Consider the following 15,716-nt stretch of genomic DNA (forward strand, 5'->3'; position numbering starts at 1 on the left):
TAGGATTTTGAAAGATTACTGTTCTAGAGACAAGTGATTAAGAAAGAAAAAATGAGTGCAGCTGAACACCTAACCTGAGTTTTATTCACTCACTGAATTCAGGATATTTCAATCATATCAATTCTACAAAAGGGCTAGGAAATGGAAATGACAATCTGGCCAGGGGCAGGAATTTGGTAAGAGGTTCAACGGGGGAAGGCTGCTTTGAAACAGGAAGAGAAAATAGTCTTCCTGACCTCTGGAAGGAACTGATATAATATAGAAAGATGGTGGTAGCACAGTCTGGAATGGGTTTTGGAGGAAAATATTATTTCTTAATATTTTCCAGTTAACTAAAAAAGGAGGTTTTTAATATACTTACATACTTGTAGAAATACAATTTTATCTCACTAGAATCAGGACTGCTCTAGAAAATCCAAACTATATTATGGTCACTACAAATACAGGCAAAGTTAATAAATATTTGTTGAATTGAAATTCTAAGTAAGTACCTATTCTGTGCAGTACCATTTAGTACATTAGGGACTGGTGATTTTGTCAATATGAGTACTCTCTTCACAAGATATATATCCTCAACCTCACCACAACTGGGTAGATAGTCTTAGGGAGTTGTTATGGCTGAAAGATTCATCATCTTGTAACCAATCTGGTAATGAAACTTGCTTGTCAAGTTAACCAGACCGATTATCAGATGACACATACAGTCCATCACTGGGAGAGGGTAGGTCTTTTTAGCCTTAAAAAATGTTTTCTTAACATGTTATTAATAAGGGCAAACTGTTTACATCCCTGCAAGGGAAGATGATACTTGCAACTCTTGAGAACTGTATTGTTATTACACCATTTAAAAGGGGTATACATAGACAGAGAGGGTGGGATAAGTTGACTTTGATGTAATGATAAAAAAATAAGTAAGTGGATTACGTGGATCTAATTAAGGGACTGTACTGGGAGAAAAGGAAAGGAGGAGGCAGAAAAGGGTAAATTACAGGAAAAGGCACAAAAGCCTATTACAGTAGAGGGAAAGAAGGGAGGGAAATGAGCATTGTTTGAATCTTATTCTCATCTGGATTTGTCTCAAGGAGGGAATAACATAATCAGTTAGGTATAGAAATCTAATTTACCCTATAGGCAGTAGGCTGAAAAGGGGAAAAAAAAGGGAGGGGAGACAAAACGGAGGGAAGAAAAGGAGGGCAGGCTGAGGGAGGCAGTGGTCAAAAGCAAAACACTAGTCAAGAGGGAAAGGGGGAAAGGAGAAAGAAAAGCATAAACTGGGGGGAAACAGGATGAAGAGAAAGACACAGATAGTAATCACAACTGTGAGAGTTTGAATGCAGATCAAAGCATACTATTTGCTCTTTTTTCTTCTTCTGTTTTGTTTTGTTTCTTCTTTCTTGTGGTTCCTCCTATTGGTTCTAATTCTTTAATGTATATGTAGAACCTATAGCAGATAGCAAGCCATCTTGAGGAGGGAGGTAGGGAGGGAGAGGGAGAAAATTTGAAACTCAAAAGCTTATGGAAGTGACTGCTGAAAACTAAAAATAAATTAATTAATTAAAAAAAATCCACATAGCCACCAAAAAGGGGGAAAAAAAGGTTTTACTACCTAAGCATTTTGAGTTAAAAGCCCATTCACAAAATGCCTTAGCCATATCTACTTTAGCACTACTTTTTCTGATATTACCTCACTGTTTTTTGTGATGTGACCTCTAGAACTCTCAACAGACCGTAGAACTTAATAGACTGAAAAAAACCCAACAAAATTATACATAAAGGAAAGCCCCTGGGCAGAAGGAATCTGCAATCGCAAGTGATCTTGATTCTCCCTATGCTAAGATTTCACTTCACATCTTTTTTTTACAAATATCTCATCTGATCCTCACAGCAACCCTGGGATATAGATATTTGTAAAGTGCCTAGCACATAGCAGATGCTTAAAAATGCTTGTTCCTCTACGCCCAAAGGGCTATAAAACTGTGCGTACCCTTTGATCTAGCAATACCACTACTAGGTCTGTATCCCAAAAAGATCATAAAAAAGGGAAAAGGACCCACATGTACAAAAATATTTATAGCAACTCTTTTTGTGGTGGCAAAGAGTTGAAAACTGAGAGGATGCCCATCAATTGGGTAATGGCTGAACAAGCTGTGGTATATGAATGTAACGGAATATTATTGTGCTATAACAAATGATGAGCAGGCAGACTTCAGAAAAACCTGGAAAGACTTACATCAACTGATGCTGAGTAAAGTGAGCAGAACCAGGAGAACATTGTACACAGTAACAGCAACATTGTGTGATGACTAACTTTGATAGACTTAGCTCTTCTGAGCAATGCAGTGATCTAAGACGATTCCAAAAGACTCATGATGGAAAATGCTATCCACATCCAAAAAATGAACTATGGAGACTGAAAGCAGATCGAAGCATAATATTTTCTCTTTCTTTGTTGTTTTTTGTTTTTTTCTTTCTCATGGTTTTTCCCTTTTGTTCTGATTCTTCTTTTACAACATGACTAATGTGGAAATGTTAAATATGATCATACATGTATAGCCTATATCAGATTGCATGCCGTCTTGAGGGGGGGGTGGAAGGAGGAGGAAAAATTCAAAATTCAAAATCTTATAAAAGCAAATATTGAAAACTAAAAATAAATTTTTAAAAAAGTAAGCTTCTTGAGGAAAAAAATGCTTGTTCCTTTCCCTCTCCCCCCTTATTTTAGGAAATATAATTTATTCATACATAGACAAGTAATAGGTGATGATATTTCTGAATACTAAAAGTAATGTGTTGGAGAGGCACATTAACTAATAACACAGGATATGAACAACACAGTTAAAGAATGAGGCCTATTGCTTGAAAGAAAGCAAGTGAGAATAGGAAAAATATTAATTTTGTAGTTCTTCCTATGCAGAGTGGAATTTCAGAATACAAATCCTCTACTTTCTATTACAGTATGATGTCAAGTTTTGAAGTAAAAGGAGCTATGAGCCAAGCATTTGAATACCTAAATTATGGACCTATACTTAAATGATCATTATTTAGTGCTTTTTGTCAAATCAAGAACACTGGTTTGTAGCAATGAAATTGAAACTGTGTGATGATAACATTTTTAAATGACAAAGAAATTCTACATTTTTAAATGACAGAAATATTCTGAGTTCATAACAAGAGAAATGTGAAAATGCTAATTTTAAAAAGATGTTTTAGTGATTATTAGCAACTGGCTACAAGAGAAAGCTGATTCTAAATTAGGTCACAATGAAGGTATTAATTTTTTTTGGGGGGGGGGGCTAGGCAATGGGGTTAAGTGATTTGCCCAGAATCACATAGCTAGTAAGTGTTATGTGTCTGAGGCTAGATTTGAACTCAGATCCTCCTGACTCCAGGGCCAGTGTTCTCTCCAGTGTGCCACCTAGCTGCCCCTGAAAATATTAATTTTAAAAACAAGCTCACCAGCATGTCTAAAAACAGTGAACCATTCCATACAGCTTTAAATTGTTATTATATACAAAATCTGTAATATTAATTTCCTAGTAATACATATGTTACACCTCATAATTTTATAATGATCAATCTGGGCCATGGAGAAGAGTTGAAAATAAAATACACATTGTAAAAATATCCATAATCATGCCCTTTCCCACAAGAATGTGAAAACTTCAAAATCAAAAAAATTATTTCAAAAATTGTTTTAGTTGATAGTCTACATAGTACTCATTTTATATTCCTTCACAATCAATGGACATTCCATCATCTGTTGAACTTCTTAGCCAATCATATTAAGAGTAGATGCCAATATGCTAATCATCACTGCATAATTATTAGCCCTTAGCAAGAATGATGATGATTATGATGATGATGATGAACGACATTTATTCAGCACTTTCAGGCTTTCAAAGTGCTTTATATCTAAGATCTCATTTGACCCTCAAAACAACCCAGAAGCACAGGCTCAGAAAAGTGAAGTTACTTTCCAAGGGACCCAAAGCTAGAAAGTACGTGAGGTGGAATTCAAACCCAAGTCTGACTCCAGGTCAAAAACTTTAACCACTGTACGAAGTTGCACAGCTTCCCCAGTACTAACCAGGAGATTTTATAATCGGGCAGGCCACTCACCTAGAAGAGACAAAAGGGAGAGGATACACAACCAAAGCAAAGCAGGGTAAGTGACACATCCTAAACAATTCTATGACTGCTATGTAACCAAGTGAGACAAAACATGTCATCGGAACTGATAGAGGCATCATTATATTGCTACACTGAACTGTTACATAACAACTTAACATGTTTTGTCAATATCTGTATCCTAGTGCCTTAAACATAGGAAGCACTGAGGGTCACATAGTGGTCTGCTGATTCCCAGTAATATTCTTTCCACTATATCAAGTTGCCTCTTATAGTTATTTCTATAATTCCATTTCTATAAATAGCTGAGATTTAACTCATTAACACTATATTGTAACAAATACATGTGACCCAGTGAGCTTCCCCACCCCCCCCCCAAAAAAACTCAGTCCCACAGTTATAAATTGCACACTTCACAATGGCCAAGTCATCTTGTAAAACATACTGCTAGACTTAAGGGTACTACTGAAAAAACTCAAAGCATATATCCATTCCAAGCAGATCAACAGTATCATTACCTTACACAAAGGGTATCTTATTTCATTCAGTTCCTTATGTGGTTCAAAGTCAAATTCTAATAAATCCTTCATAGTCCATCTCAAATTCTATGATCTGTAGAATTCTGCCTATAACAACACTAGTCACTATTAATCTCTCCCCTTAGTCTGTTCCATAGATTTTAAAATGTTAGCACTTGATAATATTCAATTAAGCATTTAAATATTGGCAGTGTGATTATAAGGTAATGAAACTGACTTCTGGGAAGATGGCAAGATTAATCAGGTCCAATAACCTCTACTGCAACATGTCAAGAAAAACAGGCCAAAAAAACTGCTAAAATATGAAAAAAGTGGACAAAAAAAACCATTAAATCACTCTCTGCTTAGCAGCTGCAGTAGAAAAGGATGGAAGTCATAAGCTTTAAACAGTATCTTACTCTAATATCTGGGGAGGAGAAATGGGAGACAGCAGGAGGGAATCCAAAGGGACACTAGGATACTACCTCACAGGAACAGTGACACCAACCTCAGTAGCTCAGCACAGTGGTATGTGGTGGATTGGCAGTCAAAGGACCTGTATTGAAATTTTGGGACCTCAGAGGGAAAAATCAGAAACAACAGATAGAGGTTGCAAAGAAGCAAACCTGGGCTTGATGTCAGGAAAAACTTCCCAACTACTGGAGCTGTCTAGAAGTAGAACTAGTTGCATTGAGAAGTGGTAGTTTCCTTCTCAGAGGAGGTTTGTGAGCAAGAATGGATGACTACCCGTTGATTATGTAATAGTGGGGATCCCTTTCAATTATGAATCAGACGAAGATAGTTGCTGAGGTGCCATCTGATTCTCAAATTCTGTAATTCTGTGATTCCCTAATGGATAAGTGGTCAACCGAGAGCCCTCAACAGAAACTACTGAAAACCATTATGAAAGTGCTCCAAATCACTAATGATAGGAGAAATGCAAATCAAAACAAAGAATCATAAATTTAGAATGGGTAGAAACCTCTGAGGTCATCTAATCCACCCTCTCTCATTTTACAGATAAAGAAACTGATGCCCAGGAATAGTAAGTGACTTGCTGAAAATCACAAAGACAGTAAACATCAGAAGAGGAATTTGAACCTAAATCTCCTGACTCCAGCATCAATGCTTTTTGCACTGTATCTCAATGCCTATCTATCTGTTTAATTTCACATCCAGTAAATTGGCAAAGATAATAAAAAGTGGATATGTTAGAGATGCGACAAGTGCTAGGACATGTGTATCTGTGGGGAAAAAAATTGCTTCCGTGTTCAAGGAGTTAACAGTGTAGTTGGAAGGGTGGGGTATGGAGGTGGGAAAGCATTAAATTTATTTAGGTAGTCCAGTTTGGCTGAGGCATGGGATAGATGAAAACCAAAGGTAGATTAGAATGTGTTCATCAAAGGCCTTAATATGAGACTAAGAAGTTTTCATTTTATTCCAAATACAACAGAGAGTTCTTAAGATTTTTTGAACAGGAATATGATGCTTTCCCACCTCTGTGTGCCTGATTACTGGATTGCTTTTCTAGTCCATTTTCCTCTATTCAAATCCTTCCTTTCCATCAATACTCAGTTCAAACAACACCTATACATGAGGTGGTGTGATAAACTGGAATAAGTCAACCTGAGTTCAAACCTCATCCTACCTATATAATATTAGTATCAAATGTATATTTATCTTGTATGTATCTATGTATATACAGATTTTTTTCCATTAGAATGTAAGATTCTTGAGGGCAGGGGCTGTTTTTGCTTTTTCTTTCTATCTTCCATTTGCCCAGTACCTGACATAAGCAATCTGTAAATTTTTGTTAATTAACTGATGTCAGTCTGTGACCCTAAAAAGTAACTTAATATCATATGTATCAGTTAATTTTAAATTTTATTGTGAGACAATGATTTTCTTCTCTCTCTCCTTCACTGACTACTCTCAAGTCAGTAAGTTAACAAATATTTATTAAGTACCTACTATGTGCCAGGCACCGTGATAAACAGTGGGAATACGAGGAAAAAAAAAAAAGACAGTCCTTGCTATCAAAGAGCTCAGAGTCTAATGGGGGAGGAAACATGAAAGTAACCACATACAAAACATATGCAGGATATATTAGGGTTAATAACAAAAGGAGGGCACAAGTGTTAATGGGGATAAGGAATAGGTTCTTGTTGAAGGTGGGGTTTTAGCTGAGATTTGAAGGGAAGCCAAGGGGCAGAAATGAGGCAGAAAATTCTAGAAATGAGGGACAGAGTCAGTGAAAATGCCCCTATTCATAAGATGGAATTTCTTGCTCAAGGAGGCCAATGTCACTGGACCACAAATTACATAGGAGGGTGTAAGATAACAAGACTGCAAAGGTAGAAAAGAGCCAAGCTGTGAAGGGCTTTAAAAGCCAAAAAGAGAGTTTTATACTTGATCCTGGAGGTAATAGGAAATCACTGGAGTTTATTGAGTGAGGGGTGACATGCTCAGACCTACCTGTGCTTTAGGAAAATCACTTTAACAACTGAATTAAGAATGTACTGGGGGGGAAGAATTTACATGATAACTTTGTTGTATATTTAAAAGGAACAGCAACTTGAGCATGGTAGATTTGCAGTTTCATATGCAATCATCTTTTTTTATTATACTATGTTATGGAAATGCTTGTTTTATTTCTTAAATTAAAAATAAAATAAATTTTAAAAAAAAGAATGAACTTGATTGGGAGAGACGGGGCTGAGAGACCAACCATAAGGCTACTGAAATAGTTTAAGCATGAGGTAATGAGGCCCTGTACCAGGGTTGTGGCAGTGTCAGAGGAGAAGAGGGCATACTCCAAAGATGTTACCAAAGGTGAAATGGCCAGGCACTGGTAACACGGAAATGAGCAATAGTGAGGCCTAAAGGTTGATACCTCAGTTGTAAGCCTGGGTGACTAAGAGGATGGTAGTGTCTTTCATAGTAACAGGAAAGATAGGAAAATGGAGGGCTTGGAGTTGAGGGGTGGAGCAGGAGAAAATAATGAGTTCAGTTCTGGCCATGTTGAGTTTAAGATGACTACAGAATATCCAGTTTGAGATGACCAACAGGCGGCTGAAGATGCGATTCTGGAGGTTGGGAGAAAGACCAGGACTGGAAAAGTGGATCTAAGACTCATCAGCATAGAGATGATAACTGAACCCATAGGAGCTGATGAGATCAGCAAGGTACAGAAGGGAAAGAGAAGCGGGCCCAAAACAAAGCTCTGGGGGACATCCATGGTTATCAGATAGGACCTGGATGAAGATCCAGCAATGGAGACTGAGAAGGAACCATCTGACAGGTAGAAGAGCCACAACAGAGTAGTGTCACAGAAACCTAGAAAGAATGTCAAGTGTGCCCCACGCTCCAATACTTTATCCTTAGTCTCTTTTTTCCTGTTCTTTCCCCCTTCGCAATGTCATTCTCTCACACAGGAAAGACTCCCAAGTTTATAATTCCAGGCTCAACCTCTTTCCTGAGCTGCAGATCTGCAATTCCAACTTCCCAAAGACATCTTTACCTGGATCTCCCTCCAGTACTTTAAACTGAACACATTCGGACCTGAGTTTATCTTTCCCCTAAAGATTCTTCTAGTTCTAGCAGCCATACAACAATCCCTCTGACCATCTATATTCAGTAATTTGGGGTTATCTTTGACCCTTCTCTCTGCCATCTCTCACATCAAACCAGGTACCAAGTTACAGGATCAGATTTTGAACTGGAAGAGATCTCAGAAGCCGTCAAATCCAAACCTCTCATATTAAAGTTGAGGAAACTGAAGCCAGGAAGGGTAATTAATATGTTTAGGGCCATACTGGAGGTAGAAGTGCAAGAATTTGAACCCTGGTCCTCTGACTCCAAATCCAGAGCTCTTCCCATTATACCATGGCTACCTGTTCCTCAAAGGAGGCAAGGTTAAGAAGGGAGAAAAGCAGAGATAATCTGAAAGCTTCAACTATGAGTCTCATGAGAGACTGTATATGTCATCCAAGGACCTGTTTAGTGAAGCTCATCGCCAGATTTTCCACAAGGTAACAAATACTTCAACCACAAACACTCTGAAAATCTTTCTAATATGACAAAAAGAAGGTAAAGCAGAGGGAAGACACATACTATTTCAATATTCAATAAAGTGCTATAAAATTTATCTTAAGAACATTATCTTGGGGCAGCTAGGTGGCACGCTGGATAGAGAACCGGCCCTGAAGTCAGGAGGACCTGAGTTCACATCTGGACTGAGATCAAACACTTGACACTTAACTAGCTGTGTGATCCTGGGCAAGTCACTTAACCCCAACTGCCTTTAAAAAAAAAAAAACAGAACATTATCTTTAAGAACATTAAAAATTGTAATGGCCTTGGATTAGAAAGTATTATTTGGGGAAGAATATTTTTCATTTTGAGGCTTATTAGGTGGCAAATACTTTCCTCCATATAAAACGCTTTTCTAATCCAACATAACAAAAAATTCTTAAAACAAAGGCTGCAGAGAACTTTCAGTAGGATAAATTTTATTTAAAAAAATCAATCCAAGTTAAAATTATCTAGGTCAACTCTAAAAAGACCAGGAATTTCTGTCCTAATCTTTCAGTAGTGGCAGTGCAACTTGAACTGAATCTACAGTGTGAGAAAGTAAAAGGCTGAAAGTGAACAGAAAAGGTGATAAACTTTTTCCCTCAGTCATAGAGTACCTTTTCTCCTCCCCAACCCCCTACACAAAATAAAAAACAAAAGCCATTGCACAAAGAACAAATAAGGAACGGTGGCCAGTGACTACTAAAGGCATGCTTCCTCATACAAGAATCTACTTTCAGTTTTCAAAATTAGATGATTTAACTATTCCAAACTCAACACAGATGAGGCCAGCCTCTTCTACTCAACTCTTCCCAAAACTTACAGCTGAAGCAGAATGACTCAATAGCCTTATATGTAAAAAAATTTTGCACTTAGAAGAACTGGTACTGATCTGTTAATTGCCAGTAATATAAGAAACATATATGATCACTTATAGCTAGTATTTTATCTTTTACAATGCATTTTCCTCACAATAAAGCTGGTAAGTAAATGAGAATAATAATATTTGCAGTATTTTACAGATAAGGAAACTGAATTTCAAAAAAGACTTGACCAAGATCACATAACTGGAAAATATTTTCTACAGTATAAAATGTTTCATAAGTTTAACAACCAAAAAAGATTTTTAAACCTTATTTCTGAAGAAAATATTTATTCATTTAACAAAAACATAGAAACAAAAAAATCAGATACAGATGACTTTGCTGAACAGAACACTAGGTTTTTAAGCAACAAGTAGGCAAGCATTCCCTTTTTTTCTTTCTTTTTTTCTGGGTGAGTCAATCGGATTAAGTGACCTGCCCAGGTCACACGCTAGTAAGTGGCAAGTGTCTGAGGCAGCATTTGAACTCAGATCCTCTTGACTCTAAGGCCGGAACTCTATCCACCGCACCACCTAACTGCCCCTTCCTTTTTTTCTTTCTAAAGCTTGTTACATATTTGCACATATGCCTTACCCGTTAAATAAAGGATTTTACTATTTTTATGGTTGTCTAAAGAGAAAACTTAAGTTCTACCCAGTATTTATCTCAGTCTTTGATGCATTTAACAAAATACTACCTCCAAGAAGATCTTTGAAAGATGGCATACTAAAGAAGAAATCATCCACTGAAAAAATAAAATGAGGGCAGCTAGGTAGCACAGTGGATACAGCTCTAGCCTTGGAGTCAGGAGGACCTGAGTTCAAATCCTGCCTCTGACATCTGACACTTACTAGCCATGTGACCCTGGGCAAGTCACTTAACCCAACTGCCTCACCCAAAAAAAAAAAAGAAAAGAAAGAAAAGGAAAAAAAGAAAAAAGAAAATGAAGCCAAATCCTAAATTATTGGCCTAGTTAGGCTAGGAATCAGAGAGCTGCTAAATTACTTAACTTTACCCAAACAAAGTACTTTGAGAAAGTACTTTCTGTCAGTCAATTGAACAAGTATTTATTAAGCACCTTTTATATGCCAGGCACTAGAGATATAAAGACAAAAATGAAATAGTTCCTCCAGTCAAGGAGCTGACATTCTACCAGAAGGAAAGAATAAGTACATATTAAGTAAATGTGAAATATAAATAAATATGAAACTTACAAAGTAAATATAAAATAATTTTTTATTTTAAGGGGAGGAGGGGTGGAAAGTGGATATCAGGAAGGACCTCATTCAGGATATGGCACCTGAGCTGAGACTTGAGGGAGAGGTTAAAGGCTCTAAGAGACAGAGGTTAAGTAGGTGAACAACTTAGGCATGAAGACAGCTTGTGCCAAGGAGACAGAATGTCAGGTATGAGGAACATGGTATGAGGCTACTTTGGCTCTAAGGCAGAGCCCATGAGGGGAAATCATAAACTCCAATCTTTTGTGAATGCTGAGTTTGAGAAGCCTAGGGATACAGAGGTTGAAATGTTCAGCAGTTAGTTGGAGATAAGGTACTAATGCTCAAGGGAAAGATTATATAGATTTGGAAGTCATGTGATTGAAATTGAATATGTGGGAGTTAATAAGATCACAAAGAGAAAGAGTGTAGAGAAAGAAAAAAAGGAGGTCCAGTAGCAAGTCCTGGAATACACCCACACACAGTAGGCAGACTATGGATGATCATTCATCAGAGCTGATTGAGAAAGAAGGGTCAGACTTCTAGGAAGAGACAAGAAAGAACAGTGTTAGGAAGCTTCCTAGTCATAAAGTCCCAGGAATGAGAGTACTTAGGGAAAAAGAGGTGATCAAAACTGTCAAATGCTACAGAAAGGTGAAGAAGAAGAAAACTAACAAAAGTAAGATGATTTAACCTTATAGATCCCTCAACTTACCATCTCCTCCTTCCATGCATTTACCTAGGTCATTTTTCATGCCTTCCTCATCTCTACCTTTCAGAGTTTTCTTCCTTAAAGGTTCAGTTCAGGTGCTATCCATACTACCTTCCTTGTTCTTCTGGCTTAAAAGTAGTTTTCTATTCCTTCTCCGGTAATGCCAGAGTACTTTACCTGCATCTTTCTTTGCCCTCAATAACTCCTTACCTTGAACTATATTTACCTGTATTTATGCCATATCCCATTCCCCTCAGAATGTAGACTGCTTGAGGGCAGGAACAGTGTCATTTTTATCTTTTATTTCTGTGCTTTGCACAAAGCAGGTGCTTAATAAATCTTGTTGAAGTGTCAATATTTTTTAAAATTAACTCTTTTGGAAACTATATTATACAAGTCATAGCCTTCTTAAACAAAGCACATGGAAAATAATTTAATCTTTATAACTCAGGGTCATAATTTCAAAAAATTATTGTATTCTGCAATAATAAAGTGATGTCCTCAGTACCACAGAGCTATTTGACCCTATACTAAATGGCCCCATATACTATTACATGCCTTATCTCACATGTTCCAGTATAGTTTTCCTTCCAATGCTTGGTGCATGAAGTCCACCTTTCCCCCTCTAATTTGCTAGGAGCTGGGAAACCAAATAGCAATATATTAAAATTGTGCTGAATAGAATAGATACTTTTGTGGTGGTTGTTCTCAGCCATTCAGTCTGAAAGAAAACATGACTGGTAAAGGAAGTAAATCTGAGTACATGGATTTTGTCACATCATTTTGGCTGCCCAGGCCTTCTTTTTTTTTCTTCCTGGTTCTCATCTATGTTCTAAATAGAAGACGTGTTACTGTTCTTAAGGCAACCTGAAATAAAATAAACAAAAACACTAATATGCTGTAACAGTGGTTATCTACAAAAAGGGGAACGAACGTCTCACAAATGTTTATGTAAAGCTGCATGCCAGGGTCAGGGAGGCAGAAGTGGTACAATATTTTCAGGTAAGTAATAACAAAAGTCACTTTGAATCCAAAAGTACACTTATAGCAATGACAATCATATGAACCAGCAAGCGAGCACACGCCACAAAACTGCTTGAAGAGAACTACTAGGGCTGATAAATACATATGCTACAGGGTGGTAATTTATATGCCCAGTTTAATTATGTTCCCATGGTTGGAAAAGGGGCAGCTACATTTGTTTTAATATTTGCTGACTTTACATAAATAAGGATTATAAAGCATATGTAATCACATATGCTTTGACAATACTTTATGATGAAGTGCTTAATTTCGTAAGCACTGTACACTGTAGGCAAAAATTTGGCCTAGGTAGTGGCAGGCTGGAGAAAATTTAAAATAATATATTAGGCCATAAAACATAATTGCAATACTAAGACTTCCCAGAACACTATGGATAATGATATCCAGATTTAAAATTCATTAGGCATTTTCTAGTATGCACCAGAATGTTATATCATATTTTTACTCCTAGTTTGACAGTAACTGCATTACACTGTATGGGTCTCACCATAGAGGCTAAAGACCAGTTTTCAGGAAGATGAAGACTATACAGAATGATGTCTCTGTTAATACTTGCAATACCTTGTTTCTAAGAAGCTCAAAGTGCATTCATCACATGGTTCACCACTGCTCAATAACCATTATCCCTTCATCAACTTCCCCTCCCCAAACCACTAATTACATCTTGATGAGATGACAGAGGGAAAAAGTCTACTTCTCTATGGACCAACCTGTGTTTTCTTCCAACTTTCTCTATGAATCACTTTTCCCTTTCCAACTTGTCTACTTAAAGTTACAGTAACCAATGGCCTTGGCGGGAAAGGCAGAGGAGTGAGAAGAGGGAAGGGAAGATTTAAATATGCCCCCAAAACTTCATTCTGTTGGGAGAGGTTTTCTACCACCTCCCCCATCCCTGAATGTGGGAAGCTATCTCCCAATCTTCTCTCTCTTTTTGCTAGCATCAAAGCTACGGAGTCTTCTATGAAGCATTCTTGGTCTGCATCACTCTCTTAATCTGAACAAGTGTGGTTCAAGGCCACGGCTCCTAATATAGGTGTACACTACCGCCCATGAGTGTGTCCTCACACTATGTGTGTATACATACACACACACACTGAAGATGGGTGCACACTACTGCCTATGAGTGTATCCTCACACTGTGTGCACACACATACACACACCTAGATACACACTTAAGATAGGTAGACACTACTGCACGTAAGTGTATCCTTACACTACTATGTGTGTACACACATATCCCATACTCATACCCATACCCACCACACACACACCCCTTTCCTGCTTTCCTTCCCCTCTAGAGGGGCTCGCACGGCTCACACCCTCCTCCCAGGCCAGGAACGGACGAGGATGGAGAGACCCTCCCCACCTCCCCCACTTCCCTGTCCCACCGCCCCCTTCTCTTCCTCTTCCCCTCCCCCTCCCCCTCCTCCTCAGCGCCTGCGCCTCTTTCCCTTCATTTTTTCTTCACTCATTATACGCCTCTCCACCATTTTTTTTCAAGTCACGCGCAGCTTCTCCTCGCCCAGAACCTTCCCCGGCAGCTGCCCTGGCCCCGGCCCCGGGGCCCTCACAACTCACTGGGAGACTTCGGCACCCTTCTCCTTCCGATCCTCCACAACCCGGACTTGACCAAAGATAAGAACCAGGGCTGGGTCCCTCCGACGCATGCGTACTGAGAAGCCTTCCCATTTCCCCCCACCCTACACCCAGCAGGCGCCTGCGCACTTCTCCAAATACGGCTCCTCCTCCCAGAACACGCCCCTGGAGCTACAGCCAATTGGCGTACAGGAGAGGAAGGTTTAAATCTCGCCACGCAGAAAAAGAACTAGGTCCCGAGCTGGTTGACCAGTTGGTTATGGCTTGTTTTGGGAGCAATGCGGTGCTGCATGTAAAGTTCATTTACCAATGTTACTGTAGTTGTTTTCTTTTTTTTCCCAATGTTTTGTGAAACCAGATGTAGGTGCAAACAGATCTAAAAATAACACAAATTCAGGTTTGGTAACAATTCAACAAGCATTTATTTGGCCAGTCAGACATTGTACTGAGGTTACAAAGATAAAACAAAAACAACTCAGTCCCTCCCCTTAAGGAAATTGCGTTGCAACTTGTACACAGAATTGTAAAATGAGGTGGCCTTGAATTAGATGACCTCTGGGGATCCTTCTAGCTATAAATCAATGCTCCCATGAGCCCAAGTTAATACAATATGAATTATACTATATGGTAAATGATATGTTGTAATAATATATGTGATACAACATAATATATAACAAGTGATGTAATTAATATAATATAATATGCAAAGTAATTTCCACAATTTTCCACTCTGCTCTGGTAGATACTTATCACTTTACACTTGGGCTATTGCCTTCTGGTTGGTCTCCCTGAGTCAAGTCTCTCTGGCCTTACTGCTTACCAAAGCTAACCTCTCTATTTGTTTAAGTGCTCCCATTCCATCCTCTCTCCTTCAACAGACTGCACCTCTGTCATCCCCACTCTCTCATTTATTTTCAATCTCTCTCTCTCTACTGGCTCTTTGCCTCCCTCATCCTGAAAAAAAAAACCCTCACTTGGGGAGTAGTATACACACTCAGTTGGGTATAGAAATCTATCTTATCCTACAGAGAAATAGGAGGGAAGGAGATAAAACAAGGGAGGGGGAGTGCTAATAGAAGAGAGGGTGGATTGGGGGAGGCAGTGGTCAGAAGCAAAACACTTTCGAGGATGGATAAGTTGAAAGGAGAAAAAGAGAAAAGGATAAACAGGGAGAAAATAGGATGGAGGGAAATAGTAATCATAACTGTGAAAGAATTTTTATAGCAACTTTCTCTGATAAAGACTTCATTTCTCAAATATATAGAGAACTGAGTCAAATTTATAAGAATACAAATAATTCCCCAATTGATAAATGGTCAAAGGATATGAACAGGCAGTTTTCAAAAGAAGAAAGCAAAGCTATTTGTATTCACACCAAAAATGCTCCAAATCACAATTGATTAGAAAAATACAAATTAAAACAACTCTGAGGTCTTACCTCACACCTATCAAATTGGCTAATATGACAGAAAAGGAAAATGACAAATGTTGGATGGGATGTGGGAAAATTGGGACACTAAATAGTACTGTTGGTGGAGTTGTGAACTGATCCAACCATTGTGGA

General features: G+C 38.2%; 1 protein-coding gene across 1 annotated transcript in view; it reads right to left on the reverse strand.

The window, feature by feature from the left end:
- Positions 1-14,240, reverse strand: part of SNAP23 (synaptosome associated protein 23) — a 54,997-nt gene extending 40,757 nt beyond the window's left edge. The window contains exon 1 of the mRNA XM_027870065.1: positions 14,135-14,240. The gene's annotated coding sequence lies outside the window, so the exon portion shown is untranslated. The remainder of the gene's footprint in view (positions 1-14,134) is intronic.
- Positions 14,241-15,716: the final 1,476 nt, after the last annotated feature.

Source organism: Vombatus ursinus, unplaced genomic scaffold (genome assembly GCF_900497805.2).
Source record: "Vombatus ursinus unplaced genomic scaffold, bare-nosed wombat genome assembly UNPS02014794.1, whole genome shotgun sequence".
In the NCBI taxonomy this organism is placed as follows: domain Eukaryota; kingdom Metazoa; phylum Chordata; class Mammalia; order Diprotodontia; family Vombatidae; genus Vombatus; species Vombatus ursinus.